This window comes from Cynara cardunculus, assembly GCF_001531365.2.
Source record: "Cynara cardunculus var. scolymus isolate 2C chromosome LG 17, CcrdV1, whole genome shotgun sequence".
Lineage (NCBI taxonomy): Eukaryota > Viridiplantae > Streptophyta > Magnoliopsida > Asterales > Asteraceae > Cynara > Cynara cardunculus.
This window is the reverse complement of record NC_037544.1, coordinates 31195649-31213482: the sequence shown is the minus strand read 5'-3', so window position 1 is coordinate 31213482 and position 17834 is coordinate 31195649.

Below are 17834 nucleotides of genomic sequence, written 5' to 3'. Positions count from 1 at the left end.
CTGTTTAGTATTCTTGTAGACCCTTTTGGGACCAACAGATACCTACAAACGATATTCACTGTGATACCCAGATATACATACAAGACACACAATGTGATACCCTTTGTTTAGCAATGAAATAACGAAAATGCATACTATGATACATTTCATAAAATAAAGAAAATACATTGTGATACATGTGAAACATTGTGAACATTATAACTATAAAACACTTTGATTCACAAACGTATTTAAAATACGATGTATATTAGGTAATTGATATACTAGGTAACTAATTTTAATTAAGTATTTCCTTCTAAAAATTTTAATTAAATATTTTGATTAGTTGTCAAAAATAGAATTATTAAATTACCCTTTTAGCATATTTAAGAAATATTTTTAAAAATCTCAAACGAGTGGTTCACATTGGATCTCAAGGTTACCACAAACTAATCATTTCTCTCTTGAATGTGCCCCTATGTGTATGTGTATATATGTGTGAGTATGTTTGTGTGTGGAATTAATCAAATGAAAAATTAAAAAAGATTAAGAAATGTAAAAACTAGTTCTCATGTATTGTTCTACATTGTAGAACAATACATAAGAAAAATTAGTGTTGTTTCACAATATGCTTATTTTAACTGTTTTTCTTTTATATTTTTTTCCACAGTGTGAAATAAGGCTATACATTTGTATACATTGTTTTACATTGTGAAATAACACATGGTAAGTGGTATCCACGATTTTTAACCTTTTGTGGTCTTCATTTGATTATTCTCTTATATATATATAGCCATAGGTTCAGTTGAGAAGTGGTCAGTGTTTGAGAAATAAAGAAGTGATCCTAGCCCTTCATCTGATCAAGATTTACGGCTTTGACTGTGTAACACTAGATAATTACTCGCGTGGTATACAAAAGATAGAGGGATAGTTTTGTAACTTTTACAAATAGACGGCAAAACAAGTGCATATGTGAACCCGTGTGATTCACATATGAACTATATGTTCATATGTGAACTCGTGTGATTCACATATGAACTATTTTAACGAAATTACATATGAATCCTTGTGATTCACATATAAACCCGTGGTTTCATATGTGAATTAGTTAAATAGTTGTCAACTAACTAATGGTTTCACATATGAACATCTAGTTCATATGTGAATCATAAAGGTTCATATATGAACCCGTTTGCCACACACACACACACATACATATATATATATATGTATATATATATATATATATTTCAAATGAGAATGGTATATATTTAAGAAAATAAAGTGATAGATCTCGACCACTTAATAGATGAAACCAATGGCTATAAGGAGAGATGGCAAAATCAGTAATTTATTGAGATGTAAACCAACATTCCACCATGGGTTAAAGATTTTGGGTATATAATGGGAATAAATCAAAAAATTTAACTAGTTACATTATGGGGACGAAAAAACCGGGATAATCAGATCCTTAACAAATCACGGGCCAAATGATTTTCTAAAAAATCTCGATTGATACCTGTTAAGCATTGAAGATTTGCTTCAGGTTTATCGAATCCAATCGTCTCCCATTCAACTCTATTGAAGCTATAACTTCTAAACATCCGCCTCATTCAAAACCGACTTATAGAAGAACAACGTTTGGAATCTCGACAATGGATGCAACATGTACAATCTTGTTACTCTATCTTCCTAACCTTTGCCTGATCTTGGTTTCGTGAATGTAATCCTAGTGTTTCTAGTAACAATGTGGTTTTGATTTTCATTGAATCACTACAAAAAAGTAGTAGGCTTGCAAAGGTCAGACGTTGGAAGCTTTAGAAATACCATTGAAGACCCACTTAACATTGATGATTTTAAGCTCCATGAATATAGTGATCGAACCTATCAAACCCCTCATTGATGAAGCAATTAGGTAAACATTTCAATAGTGTTAAAATATTACTAACATGTTTGTTTTGTTGTCTTGGGTACTTAATCTTCTCTGTGTCCGAGCTCTGTTTCCGAGCTGTGGTTCCACGTTGCTTCCAAATTTTAAGTCCTCTTAAATTGAGCAAAAGGAGTTTTACTTACACTTCAAAAATGCTAACGATCTCCCCCTAAGTGTAATAAAAAGACTTTGCACGAATTTGAAACTAGTCTAGAAAGCAAGAGGCCAACATCGTGCTCTGTAAATGATTTACTTTTAATGAAAGCATTAACATTACATGATAAAAAAAATAGAAAAGATAAGAGCTATAAATGTGTTGTAGCTTCATGAACCTTTTAAGGAGCTCACGAAAATGTAACAGACCATCTATTGTATGAATCAGCTCTGAGGCTCCTTCTCTTGTTGAGGGACCTTTATTTCCTTTTTGTATCACCTTTTCCCTTACCTAGATCAGTGTTGTATCAGAATATTTGTACTTCTCATCAGCTTAGAAGAAGACCTTATCTTTGTGTTTGTTTCTGAAAATAAATCACAACTTTGGCTCAACCAAGATGGTGCCTGATTGGATGTGCTGAATGCCTTCAAGTTGTTTATTTGGAGCAATGGCAGACAGCTGATCCACTCCCATCTTGAGCGCAATTTGAAAATCCACCTTTTTCATGTATTCTAATAGATCAATCATCGTTTATCTTATCGCAGAGTTGGCCACATCATATTTGATCCCCTTGTCCTTCTTGTGATATGTATGGAAGTACATGGTAAGAAGATCCTATGGGTTTAGATTTATGAGATCAATACCTGTTTGATCCCATCGTTGAAGAAGGCTTCATACTGGGGCAAGGTGTATTGTCTGAGGAACCTTTGTCTTATATTCTCTTGGGTCATTAGATGAAGAATAGTCTTCATGTAGGGCACCTCTTCCCGTTCTCTGTAATGGAACTGGTTGATATTCTCATTAGAGATAGGATCTTTTTTCTTAGGCAAGGGTCTTCTCATCACATCCATAGGGTCACATATCTCTTGTACTTTGTCTTGTATAGGGGAAGAACTTGAGGGTCTTCTGCTTGGCTCTGGATGTGTTAGGATTGAATTTTAGTGTTAAATTGTATTCGTCTTGAAAGATAAATAATTGTAATTTTAGTGTGTTCAACTTTGTAAGTTTTGTTGACTTTGACTAGAGGTTTCTATGTTTGACCTATATATAGTTTTGTCCTCTAGTGATTGTAAGGAGAGGAGCTTCATTGTAAAACATACGTATACTTCATAGTGAAATATAGAGTTTGACCAGTTGACTTTTTCTTTCTACTTATTCATAGATGTTCTTAATGTTCTAAGTGTTCTTGCCATGGATTCTTGAATGATACTGAAGATTGATCGTATTGTGGGACTCACAATTGGTATCAGATCTGGATTTACAGTGAAATCGATCTGAAGAAATCATATTTTTGAAGAATTTTTCTGGAAATTTCTCAACTGTTCATCATCTTCATCTTAAATTCTTAGAGTGTTATTCATTTTCTCATCAATTTTTTCGTAAATCTTTCAAATTTTCATGTTTTGATGTTAAAATGATGATCATCGTGTGCGTAATTGATTAGTGAATCTTTGTTATTCACAGAGTTTTGTGATTTGATCATCTGTTTTCGAAATTTGTTGAAATTTGTGAATTTTAAAATTTTTGGTGTTCTTGAAAAAGTTCTCAAAAAATCAGGTTGTTATTCATTTTTGAGTGAAAAAGTTGAAAATTTTGTGTTTTTGGCGATTTTTGATCGGATTCAAGCTTAAATCGTACATTGACTTGGATGAATTTTGGTCTTTTTGCACATCAAAGTAGCTGGAACATCGCATACATGGTGGCTGTATTGGAGACTTAGCATTTTTTAGACACAAAATCGCTCACTTCATTGACCGTATTAGGCATACATCTTACATAGGCTTAACCGGTTTAGAGCTAAATCGCACAAAGCAAGAACTTAGCCATATTTCAATCCTGTAATCCGGACACCCTGATGTCCGGACTTGATGATCATCACACAACTCTTTGATCAGATTAGGTAGTATGTCGCTGAAGACTCACCCGGATTCAAAGTAACTCGCATACTTGGTTGTCCGATTTAGCTATTCCCTGGACGTAGCCTTGTTTAAACTTGCGAGCTTCATATACCCGCATACCAACCTCGGCCAAGCGACTTCATTTCTCGTATCCTTCCTCGGTAACAGGCTTATAAGGATTGCTTGCTTCGTCGGCCAACCTCGCCCATTCTTGTGTCCGGACTAACCTTCCTCGGACGACCCAGTGTCTGGATTAACCATCCTCGGCCAACGACTTGCATTTCTTCGGCCAAGACTTGGTTTCCTTGGTAACCCTTTCACACGATTTACCTTGTCCGGATTTGAGGCCAAAAGACTTAGTTTTTTCTAGGCTTGTTCGATTTGGATTCTATACTTGGTCAAGTTTCCATCTTATCCGATTTTGAGACTTATTTTGTCAAAAGTTGATATTTTCAATATCATTTTATCAAGATTTCATATTTTATTCATTCTTATCAGTTTTATCTGGATTTTACAATTTTGTCTGATTTTCATCAATGTTGCTGAGTTTGAGATATATTGAACTGTTTTGTGTTGTGTAAATTGTTTTGATCAGTTTTAACAGTTTTTGACTGTTTTCAACAGTTTTTGACTGTTTTTACTAATCTTAACTGTTTTAACTGATTTTCTGATATTTGAACAGTTTTTGAGTTTTTCTGATAATTTTGAGTCTACTAATTTTATCTGAATGATATTCTTGGATCATAATTTCTTTGATTGATTTCATATACTACATAGATTTTTTGATCAATCGTTTATTTTTAAAATGGAAGTTGTTTACGAGAGAGAATATAGAGAGCTCAAAGAGAAGTTTGATAAACTGACCTTAGAGAATAAAAGAATATTTCTTGGGCTATACGTCTAGCTGATTATAATGAAAGAAACGAGGAAGAGAAGAAGATTTTGCAAGAAAAACTAGATGATTTCATTAAGAATGTTTCTAATTCACAAGAAACTGTAATACTGAACAAAGGGATTAAAGAACTAACTGCAAAATTACATTCCGCAAAAATAGATTCAACAGAAGAATTAAAAGTTTGGAGTAAATCAAATAAAGATTTGTTTAATAAACTTCAAGAAGTTCAAAAGGAACTGAATGCTGAGAGGAACTCTCAAGGAAACAATCATAAAGAAGTTGAGGAACTAACTGAGAAACTTTGTCAATATGAGAGTGAATTGTTTAATTTACAGAAATTACTGGATCAAGAAAGAGATAAAGGTCCTCTGAGAAGAGCTTAAATACTGAAAAGAAAATTTTAGAGAAAGAGAAGAAAAGGTTGATAGAAGTTGAGAAACGGTTTGGTAATGAAAGATTATCTTTTGAGAATAAGATTAATTCATTGAAGCTGAATGCTAAAATGTTGTTAAATCAAATCTCTGATTTTGAACAACTTATCATCTTGGAACGAGCCAAGGTTGATAAGGAAAAGAAATATATTAAAGAAGAATATCTGAGCAAGAATCTGGAATTGTCTGAAAGCATTGCTCAAAAGTAGAAAGCTTTGGATGAAGAGAAAAGATATTGTTCTTGAAAAGAGAAACAATGCTAATAAACAAGTAGCAATTGCCAAAAAACTTGTAGAGAAAAAGAAATGGCTCGACATTGCTTCTGAAAATGATAAGAGCAGTTCAAATGAAGACAGAAAGAATTTTGAAAAATAAAGGAAATTGTTTGAAAAGCTGAAGAATGAGTTAGAAAGTAAACTCCTGGATACTTCAAAGAAATTGTCTGATCTAATGACAGAACTTGAAACTGATTTGAACATGAGAACTGATCTTAAAAAGAAGTACGATTTAGTTGCTAATGAAAGAGACCAGTTATTAAAGAAATTAAAAGACTTTTCAAGTGCTTAAAGCTCAATTGGTTCTCCATCACAGTGTAAAACCAGCTTTTATGAATGTTCTAAATCTAACAGTTATTCAAGCATCCCTAAATCAACTGTTTCTAAGAACTATTCTCGTTCTTCAAATCAGTACTATCAAGGGTATGTAATCGGATCACACCAATTATTCTTCAAAAGTTAAAAATGTTTGGGTTAATAAAGTTGATTATGTTTCATCTTGTAACTATGTTGTTACTAACCCTATTCTTCATTGTATTGTGAGGTCTACTAATGGGCTAATCGATCTTAGCAAGAGAAGAATCATGTGCTCCACATGCAGAACCACTGATTTTGTGAACAGGAAAAGGTACAACAGGTGGTATAGAGACAACAGCTATCAGAAGAGCTGGAATAATTATAACAGGTATGATAACAACTTGTATGGATCTTATTGTATATATGATCAACTTGTTAAAAGTGATAAAAAGAAGACATCTAATAAGAATAGATGGTTTGGTAGTTACGATAAATCCTCAACCTGATACTAACAAAGAAGGACCCAAGTTCGTCTGGGTACCAAAACCTATTTGATCTGATTTTGCACGTGTGTCATTACTGTGCTAATCAGAAAATCATGTCTATGATGAACAAATACAGGGGAAGTTTGTATACTATCCAATTGTGGTTTCTAAACACAACAGTTTAGGACCTGTGCTTAAATGATAATGGCTTCTGAACAATTCAGTTCAAGACCCGAGCTAAAATGTTTCCATTATTTTTATTATTTTGAGCTGAAACAAAACAATACTTAAATCTATTTTCTAAGGGGAGTCTCTAGAAATTTTAAATAAATGTTTTCCGAAATTGAGTTGATTTTTGAAAATGAGTATATTTTCTGAGCAGGTATTTCCTGAGATTATACTTGCATAATTTCTCATCGTACACAATTCCAATACTTGTTTAAGCTATTCAAACCATTATTGTCACGTCTGTTAAATAATAATCATTTTCGGTGAAAATACACTCGTTTATCAAAGTTGTTTTCTGATATTTTTTTTCTTTAATTGATACACAACTTCGTTATTCTTTGATATTTTGATTCTGTAAACTTGTACTTACAGATCTTCATTCATTTCTCTCACATTCGTTGAATAATCTATTTTTAAACATCACTCCTTGATTGTTTGTGCTTAAACGCTATATTTTCTTGATCAATTTTATTTGATCATTGTGCTTCATAATAATAATATTTTGATCAACTATTTGTGATCATATGAGCATACTGTAATTTAGGAGGGACTGACTGTTTTACAGAAATACCTCAAGGGAATGTCAGAACCGACAGACCTGCCCATGAGGACAACCATATCTGAGTGAGCTTAAACTCAAAAACGGTTTGTGTGTAGAGCTTAAATTGAAAATGAGAGGGGTAGTTGTTGTGAGCCAAAAGAATTGATGAGAGTTGTGTCAAGATTAAAAGATTAACAGAATCCTGTTCTAATCCTCTAAATTCTGGGCAAACCACGAAATCTATTAGTTCTCAGTTCTTTCGAGACTAATATTGAAAAAGGCAAAGCTCAAGCCAATTCTTGTCACAACCCCACCAGCTACTCATTAATCTCTAAACAGATAAGTGTTTCAATAACACTTGGGGCACGCAACTCACAATCTATCAGTTTCTCATTCGAAGAAATTTGATATTGAAAAAGAAGGATATATGTCCCCGCTTCAAGTCTTTTTTTATCACAATTTGGGTCAGATAATTTTGTGTAGTCCACATGATTTATCTTTTTGTGCCTAAACAGAAGCATATGTTGCTTTATTTTTCTACACTACACAAATTTTGGAATTTATATGTTATTTTGCCGAAACATTCATAGATATACTTTTTATAAGATATCGATGATTGAATGGAAGTCTTGGTGAGATGAACCTTAAAAAGTCTCATATTCGTTGTACTGAATATATTTGTTATATTCACAGGTCAAATTTTTTTATAAGATTGTTAACAATTTCATAAGTTGAAATTGGTTACTTTCCTATCCTCTTAATCTCAAAAGATTATACAAGTGGATTTAAAAATATCTGCTTACAATTTTATGAATTGACAGTATTCGCTGAAAATTTCATTCATTTTGATGTATGATGCTAATGATTCTCATTTCATTCTAAGGGGAAATATGATATAATGAATGAAATAATCAAATCTGAATGATATAATGGGAGTATGATATAAAGATCACGGGGGAGTTTGATATAAAGATTGGGAACCGGCAAAAGACTCAAAGGAGTGCGAATGCAATGACTGAAGATTATTCTTGTGCTACAATATTTGAAGAGAAATAGAATGTGAAGATCATCTTTACAAGAGTTTTCACTGATAGAGATTTCTCAATAAGGAGAATGTTAATTTTGGGGAGAATGTTAGTGAATGGTTATCTGAAGAAATTCTTTGAAGATCATATCTTGAAGATCATTTCTGAAGATTGTTACTGCTATTGCTTTTCATTGTAAAAAGAGAAGATCGTTTTTGTTCTACATTCGAGGGAGAGAACGTTGGAAGATTTTCTCAACAGAAGATTATCTGAAGATCATAAAGCAGAGAATGTTATAAGATTGTTTTTGAAGTTTTTAAAAAAGTCATAAAGAGCTTAAAGCGTCAAAGTTCAAAAAGGATTTAAAGCGCGCAAATTCTTTCAAGCCTGAATACAAAGAGGGAGAATGTTAGGATTGAATTTTAGTGTTAAATTGTATTCGTCTTGAAAGATAAATAATTGTAATTTTAGTGTGTTTGACTTTGTAAGTTTTGTTGACTTTGACTAGAGGTTTCTATGTTTGACAAATATATAGTTTTGTCCTCTAGTGATTGTAAGGAGAGGAGCTTCATCGTAAAACATACGTATACTTCATAGTGAAATATAGAGTTTGACCAGTTGACTTTTTCTCTCTACTCATTCATAGATGTTCTTAATGTTCTAAGTGTTCTTGCCATGGATTCTTGAATGATAATGAAGATTGATCGTATTGTGGGACTCACAGGATGTGTGACAAGAACTTGGTCGATTTGAGTTAGAGGTTAGACAGGAACTTGATGCAGAGGATAGACTTGTTCTGCAGTTGAAGTTGATGCAGAGATAGATGTAGACGCAAAAGTGGGTACTTGTTTTGTAATAAAAGGAGTTTCTTCCTCAGACTCTGAGCCCTTGAGTATGTTTACCACCACCTCTTTGTCTTGGGCTCTTACTTCTCTGGCTTCTTCCATGAAAGGCTTTGTAGATGATGATGTAGAGGATATGTTCTCCCTCTATTGATGATCTTGAGGACGAGAGTCATCTGGGTCCCTTTGGTCATCAAATTTCCTTCGCTTAGAGCTTTCTACACATGGAGAGCCAACCTTCCTCATCTTCCTCTTCTTCTTCTTTTGGAGCTCTGTAAGCGGCATCCTCTTTACCTTTTCGTCGAACAGCTCCACTATGTCTTGAGTTGGAAGGGTGGCTTTGCTGACCTCGACATCTTCTCAAAATTTGAACGTAGCCAGGGACCTGTGCATCTTTTCAGCTGCTGACATTTCTGTGGAGTTGAATTCTGAGGTGAGTGCATAGACCTTCTTCAAGAGCTTGTCGCCAAGAAATACCATCTATGTCCTTGTGATATAATCTTCTAGAGCTTCAATGGGAATCAAGGCATGTTCATTAAGCTTGACCATGTCATCTATGAACCTTTGGAATTGGTTCATAGAGACAGGTATGATGGAGGCCTTGGATTCCTCCTTGTTGATGAATTTGACTACCCTTTGTAGGGCAGCATTGGCGGTTGCCGTCAATTCCATTTCCCTTTCGAGTAGAGTAGCATCTGTCACAAACTTAGCTTTCAAAGTTGCAATAGATGCTCAAATATTATCCAAAGCAAATGCAGATGTTGATGACTCTACACGAGTCATTCTGAGTTTTAGCTCTTCCAAGGACCTCTAAACGTTGGAGGCAATGGCATGAAACTCTGTCATTGTTACATAATCAGAATGAGTAACCTTTGGCTCAACATATGGTCTAGAATGAATCTTAGTTCATGAAACACCTTTGCTCAAACCTTATTGGACGTTGATTCTAGAAGGATTTCCATCTAATCCTTGTACCTCTTCATCTAAAGAGAATACTACAAACATTCTGTTGAGATGAGATTTTACATTCAATTCAGATTCAGATGGAAGGTCTTCAACAAGTGGACTAAGAGGCCTGTCGGGAGCCTCAAATTCTGGTGTGCGTAGAGCTTGCTCTGAACAAGCTTAGGGAATATTCTAGTGCGGACGAAACACATTCCTATGTATGGGTAGGTGGCATGGTATGGGGAGACATAACACTTATATTTTCAAAGTTCTCACTATTTTGAGAGGTTGATCCCTAAGACGTGGCTTTCTTTTAACTATGCAGGCTAGGGACAGATGCGTCCTCTAGCTGGTTTGGCAGGTTTAGGTTCGAGGTGTGCACCGCTTGTTCAATAGTCACTTTTGCTCGACTAACTTGGTTAGAAGTTTGGCTTGCACCGGGATTTAGGGTATGGAAGTATATATGTTGAGGCACCACTCTCTCTGGATCCCCTTCTCCCTCCACCTCTTCTTCTTCTTATTCTTCCTCACTATCCTCTGGCTCTTGCTGGGTAGCTATCTCCCTCATTTATCTCTATGTTTCTCCCTCTCTAATCTAGCTCTTTTCTTCTTATTTTCCTGTAACGCTCTCTTTTTCTCAGCCTTCTCCCTCTTTTTTCTCTCCTACTCTACCTCTGCACTTACTTCGTCTGGCTCACCCTCACCACTGGCTTCTCTTATGCGTGTGGGGGTTCGAGTAGCAAGTTCAAGTGACTTGAGCACAAGTCTGTATGCCCTCCTCACAAACTTCGTCTTTATGCATTTCAACAAGTTCTTCAATAGAGGCCTCTCCTTTGGATATCCATCCTTGTGTACTGTTGGGTGGTAAGAGGACAACACATGCACTGGGGCCATTGTTCCCTTATCATAAAGAATCTCCTGGTCATTGAGTCCTGACCTTAGTAGAAGGCTGACGAAATGTGGGAACAACAATGTTGGAAGGTATATTCCCTTTGATTTATCCAAGACCTTCTTGGCGATGGCTGCCATGAACCCCATCTACAGAATCAAGGAGTAGTCCAAAGAAAGATCGAAGTAGATCTCGTAGATAAACTGAAGCATCATTGTGTTGCACATGTCCATGCTCCCAATCTTCCCTGTGAGAGCCCTGTTTACCAATGTGAAGAGTACATTCCACATGGGTGGCAAGAACTGGCATCTGAACTGTAAGGGGAAGTTAATTGAATACACCTGAGAAATCCAACGATTTCGTCTCCTGTTGGAAGGGGGCATATTATGGGAGTCCAAGGTCTGTTTTGGTGGGTATTTGGAGAACCATGGAGAACAGGGACCTAGAAATGCGAATCTAGCATTTTTGGTTTAGGGTTAGGACATAGAACTCACCAACAATTTGATTGCGTTCTTCGTCGATATCACAGGTTTTCCAGAATTCTTAAATATATCGTTCAGGAACGCCTTAGTCATGGTTTGTTAGGGCACCATTCAGGAAGTGGTAGTGGAGGATGTCAACAATTTGTTCACTAGGCCCCGTGCTCAGCTGTGTTCTTGCTTTTCAAACACGGCAGGTTCCAAGTGATACTGATAAGGGACGGGACTTGAGATCGAGCGTTTGACTTTTTGGAGTTTGGTAAACTCATTTGTAGATGTATAATATTCTAAGCTTATAAATAGTTGTTAGAATGTAATATTTTGGATTGTAAAGCATATTTTAGAAGTTAATCTATGTTTGGAGTTTATTAGTAGCTCTGAAATATTTGTCTTTGAACTAAGTCTCGTTAGTGACATCGCCCGTTCCGGACCACGTGGACGGGTAACAAGATGAAATTTCTCATCTAATTTGGACAGTGTTAAGTTTATAGTGTGATTATTAGGTTCTAGAGGTAAGGAATCACATTAACATTAGTTCCTTCATTTGATTTTAGGGTACAACTCTCGTTGTGAGAGTTATCCGATTCAGATCCAGAAAAGATGGAGGTCGACATTGTCAAAAAGGAAAATATATGAAGTAGAAGAGGTTTATAAGGAGTTGCAAGTTCATTCTGGGGACGAAGACATTCTTGAGAGCAAACAGTTGCAGTTCTTGAGAAAGTTATTGTAAGCGTAAAAAGGAATTTGGGGTTTTTGATCCTTTAAATAGGAAAAGATTTTATGAACTCCAGTGCAAAAATAATCCAAATGGCAGTTATTGAAAGGGTTTTTATGCAGATCCTGTAAGGAAGGAACACATGGCCTGACAGTTGCAAGTTTTAGCATGACAGTCGCACTTCCATTTTTGAAAAGTTAGTATAACAGGACTGTCACTTTCAAAATAACCCTCATTCCCAATTCTATTTAAAAAAAACTACTAAGTGTTTTTTAACCAAAGGACAACTTGTATAGACAATTACGCTAGGTATAGAGATGGATTTCTTTAGGTCGAATCTAACATATTGTATTGCCAATGGTTTGAAAACCCTAAACTTTGGTCTAGAATGATACATAATTACTAAATTCTAGGTACAAAGGCTCTATATAGTACATGTAGAGGCTCTGTATTTGCTATACATAGACTCTGGTCCACGAGATAAAGTTAAACTGTCAAATTATAAAGGTTTTGAAACCAGAGTAGGTTTTATTAGCACCAAAAACATTTCAGATATAGAAAGATAACATACCTTATGAGCGATCTAGAGACTCATGGTTGTATGACATAGATTTTACTCATCACGACATAAATTGATGATGAAGAGGCTCTGTATAGTACATACAAAGGCTCTGGGTCTTGGATTTCCAGGTCTCACCCTTGAATGATGCACAAGGATTTCCTCCCCCTTAAACTATGCTTGGATAAAAAATGATAAGATATGCTCAAGCAATAGTTTCAGGTATAGAGGCTCTGTATAAAAAAAATTAAAAATCATCAAGATGGATTAGAGGCTCTGCATAGTACATTGAGAGGCTCTGTATGATGATAATAAACATAACAGATATATGCCAACTTTGAATATAGAGGCTTTGTATGATACATACAGAGGCTCTTGATTTTCACTGGATGTTGAGCATACCCAACTTGTTGATTAGGGTATTACATCTCTTTTCATCATGAGCTTTTGTGAACAGAGCAGCAAGTTGGTATTCTGTAGAAACAAAGTGCATTTCAATTTTATCTTTCTTTACGTGGTCTTTGATGAAGTGGTATCGAACATCAATGTGTTCGGTTTATGAAGGATGCACAGGGTTTGCAGTGATGGTGATTGCACTATCTGAATCACATAAAATGGGAATCTTATCAAACTATATTCTGTAGTCTTTAAGTTGAGTCTTCATCCATATCACTTGGGAACAACAACTTGTTGGTGGCAACGTATTATGCTTCTGTAGTGGATGTTGACACGTAGTTCTGCTTCTTGGATGCCTAACTCACTAACTTGTTTCCAAGTAGTTGACAAATTCCCGATGTGCTCTTCTTATTGAGCTTACACCCTGCATGATCAGATTATATATATGCAATAAGATCAAATCCATAATGCTTTGGATACTAAAGACCCAAGAATTGAGTCTCTTTTAGGTATCAAAATATTCTTTTCACTGCAGAAAGATGAGATTCTTTAGAATTTGCTTGAAATCTAGCACATAAACATGTAGAAAACATAATGTATGGTCTAATTGCCATGAGATATAGAAGTGATCCAATCATGCTTGGTAATTTTTGACATCCACCAGTTTTTCAGATGAACCGGTGTGAAGCTTAATACCCGTGGCCATTGGTGTTCTCATAGATGATGAACAGTGAAGGTGGTATTTCTTCAAGATGTCAGAGACATACTTGGATTGATTTATAAAAATCCCATTTTCAGATTGTTTGGTTTGGAGACCAAGGAAAAAGGTTAATTGTCCCATCATGCTCATTTTAACCTCACCCTTCATTACCTCAAAGAACTTGTCATAGTAGCTCTGGTTCGTTGAGCCAAATATGATATCGACCACATAAATTTGTACTAGTAGCATCTCACTTTTGTACCTTTTTATGAAGAAGGTTGTGCCAATCTTACCCTTCTTAAAGCCATTCGAGATTAAAAAGGTTGAGAGACATTCGTACCAAGCTCTGGGTGTCTGTTTAAAGCCATTTAGAGCTTTGTCGAGGTAGTAAACGTACTCTGGATGTGTAGAGCTCTTGAATCCAGGTGGCTGCTGGACGTAGACTTCTTCTTGTAGTTTACCATTGAGGAAGGCAGACTTAACATCCATTTGATATAATTTGAAACATTTGTATGTAGAGAAGGCCAAGAACAATTGGATTGCCTCAGGCCTTGAAACTAGGACAAAGGTCTCGTCATAGTGTATCCCCTCTTCTTGGCAGTAGCCTTTTGCAACCAACCTGGCTTTGTTTCTTATGACGATGTCATCCTCATCCTTCTTGTTCCTGAACACCCACTTAGTGCCAATTGCATGTTTATCCTAAGGTAAAGGAACAAGTGTCCATACCTTCTTTCTTTCAAATTGGAGTAGCTCTTCTTGCATGGCATCGACCTAGCTTGGGTCTTGGAGTGCTTCATGAATTTTCTTTGGCTTTACCATGCTTAGAAAGTTTACAAATAAACATTCCTTTGCAGTGGCAGCTCTGGTCTTGATGCCTTGGGAAGGATTACCAATGATTTGGTGTAAGGGATGGTTTTTCATCCATCTTGTCATGGGATGATGTGCAGTTGGATGAGTTCGAAAATATTGCTCAATTGGGACGTTTTGCATTGAGTCTCTAGTTCAGATACAGAGATGTTATTCTCTAGCTCCAAAGCACTGGATTCTGGTATAGAGCTGCTTGGCTCTGGTTCAGGATCTGCTTGATCACAAGAAGAAGTAGAGGCGTTAGAAGGGCCAGAGATAGATGTACCTGAAGGTTGTGGCTTTTCTTGAACGCATGTAGAGGCATCTCTGGTTCCACACTTAGAGATGTCTTCATCACCAAAGAAGTCTTGAAATAGCTCCTCGAGTTCTATTTCCCTTAACTTCGATAGGGAACCAGAAGTCACATTGTTTAGCTTGAGTTTAGAGCTGGAGTACTCTGAAGTCATTTGTTTTTTATCGTTGAACGAGACGTTGATGCTTTCCATGACCGTCTTGGTTCTAAGGTTGAAGGCTCTATAGGCTTTGGAATGTACAGAGTATCCAAGGAATTTGCCTTCGTTCACCTTCTTGTCAAATTTACCAAGTTGCTCACGATCATATAGGATGAAGCACGTGCAACCAAAGATGTGTAAGAATTTAACGTTAGGCTTTCTTTAGTTGATAAGTTCATAAGGTGTCTTCATATGTCTCTTGACCATAATTGATCTGTTTTTAGTAAAGCACACAGTCGTGACTGCTTCGGCCTAGAAATGGGATGGAAGACCAGAGGCTGCGAGCATTGTTCTTGCAGCTTCAGCTAGAGTTCTATTCCTTCTTTCCATAATATTGTTTTGTTGTAGGGTTCCTGTTGCTGAGAAGTTTTGGGAAATTTCCTCTTTGTCAAGGTACTCATCAATTTTAGAATTCCTGAACTCTGTACCATTGTCGCTTCTCAACCTTTGGATTTTGCTCTGTAGGAGGACCTAAAACTTTGTCATCAGCTTAATCAACACCTCTGGTACATCTAATTTCTTTCTTACAAACTCAATCCAGGTATATCGTGAAAATTCATCAATTAATACAAGGATATACTTCTTGCCAGGCATGTTTTGAACAGAGATAGGACCACAAAGGTCCACATAAAGCATATGGAGAGATCTGACGCATGAAACATTAGTCTTTATCTTGTGAGAGGCTCATTTGAGTTTTCCCATCTCACATGCAGGACAAAGATGATCTTTTTCGAACTTTTTAACAAGCTTCTCAAGATTTGAAAAATTAAAATGAGACAGCTTGTGATGCCAGAGCCAGGCTTCTTCACTCTTTCGAGATATGAGACAGAGTGTCTCTATACCATCTCTGGGTGAGAAGTTCATAAGATACAAACTATCTTTTCTAATTTGTTTCTATAAAATAAATTAGAGATTTTTAGGTACCTATTTCATAATGGGTCGTTTGACGTTATTCTTTTTAAGAGTTTCTAATTTAGGACCTGGTTTTCCAGTCGCAACTGGTTTTCCAGGTTTAGCCTTGGGAGCCTGCTTCCTGTGGGTCTTATGAAAATTTCTTTTGGATGACCCAGACAACATGCAATGAGGTCTAGAGAAATGCTGCTTTAACTAAAGCAACAGAGAGAGATATTTGCAATTTTGAAAACAATTTCAATGACAAAACCCTTCATTTGGTTGATAAAACTTTGGGGCCTTTTTAATACAAAATTTCCTAGCATTATTTGTTCTAGAAAACTTCCTATCTAGTTCAAATTTATTCTTTTTGGAATCGCTCTTGGTCTTCTTTGGTTCTGTGATAACGAGGTCCTGATTATCACCTGAGGTAATTGTTATGTGATTACCTGATTATATGAGTACATGAATGTGTGATTAATTGCAATTATTGATTATATGGGTGCATGCTTACATGAGATTAATATGTGAGTGTGTATATTTTTCATGCATGAGAAGTATGTATATGTATGTATGCATGAATATATATATATGGATATTATATGTATACATATGTGCATGCATGTGTTATGGGTATGCATAAAGATCGCATATGCATGTATGTATGTGGGGTATCAAAAAACTTTATATATTCTTTCCTTTTTGAACTGCCTTCCTCTTAAGGAAGGCATAAAAAGAGAATTTAGGAAAAATAGATGTTTTTCTGCTATTTTTGGAGAGAAAAATAGGGAGAGTAAATTCTTGTTATTTTGGGAATTAAAGTTGGAAATCAAAGTAGAGGCTAATTCATATTGCTGTTTTCTTATTCAAAATCAATCTTGCAAAAGGTGAGTTTTTTGTCTAATAACAACCTTTGAATATTGTTAAGATTACTGGTTTTATGATTTGAATGAATCTGCTAGTGTTTATATATATGATGTTCTTATTAAATGTATCAACAGGTAAGGAGTTTATAATCGGATGTCCGATGAGAACAACTCACCGGTAAGAATATTGTTCGGTGATGAAGTGGGTAGTTTAAGTTTTGTCAGGTAAGGTCTTATCCAGTAAGAGCCTTGTCCGGTGAGGAATATTTACCGGACAATGTGTTGTTCTGATAGTGACTCTTCGCTCAATGTTTATGTCTTAACTCATGTGTTGACCAGTGAGAACTTGTCCAGACATTGGTTGTCCGATGAGCGAGTATCCGGTTGAATGTTGTCTATATAGTTATTCATCACCCAGAATGGTTGAGTGTTTTCCGGATAGGAGTGTCCGGCTGAGGATGTCCGGATATGTGTTGTCCGGGTAAGAATTGGCCAATGAAGAAGTTATTGTGTAATAGTCTGGTTATTATTTTAGATATACATATGTATATATATATATATGTTATGTATATATGTTTAGATATGTGTGTGTATACTATTTTAAATAAAGAAAAGAGGGGGAGTCAGCTATTGAGCCGCCCCTCACTTCTTTTTGTGGTTGGGTATATATATATATAATTTGTGAAGAAAAACACACACAACACATACCATATTTAGAAATCTCTCTGAGAATTTGAAGAAACTGCACAAGAAGAAGAAGAATCCTAAGGCTTTGATTTTTGACTTCTAAAAGGTGAGTGTATTAAGAGCTTTGGATATGAATTGCTTACATACAGTCTGATAAGCATTTAGAACTGATTATTATGAATTTGGTTGCATTTTTTATGATGATTCATGTAAACCGTGCAAGTAGTGTCCGGATTGATATCCGGATACTTAAATTGTCCATGCCTTGTCCGGATATTGTTTAAACCGGATAAGAGGTGATTGGATAACTTATAAACCGGCCAAGAGGTGACCGGATAACTTATAAACTGGCCAAGAGGTGACCAGATA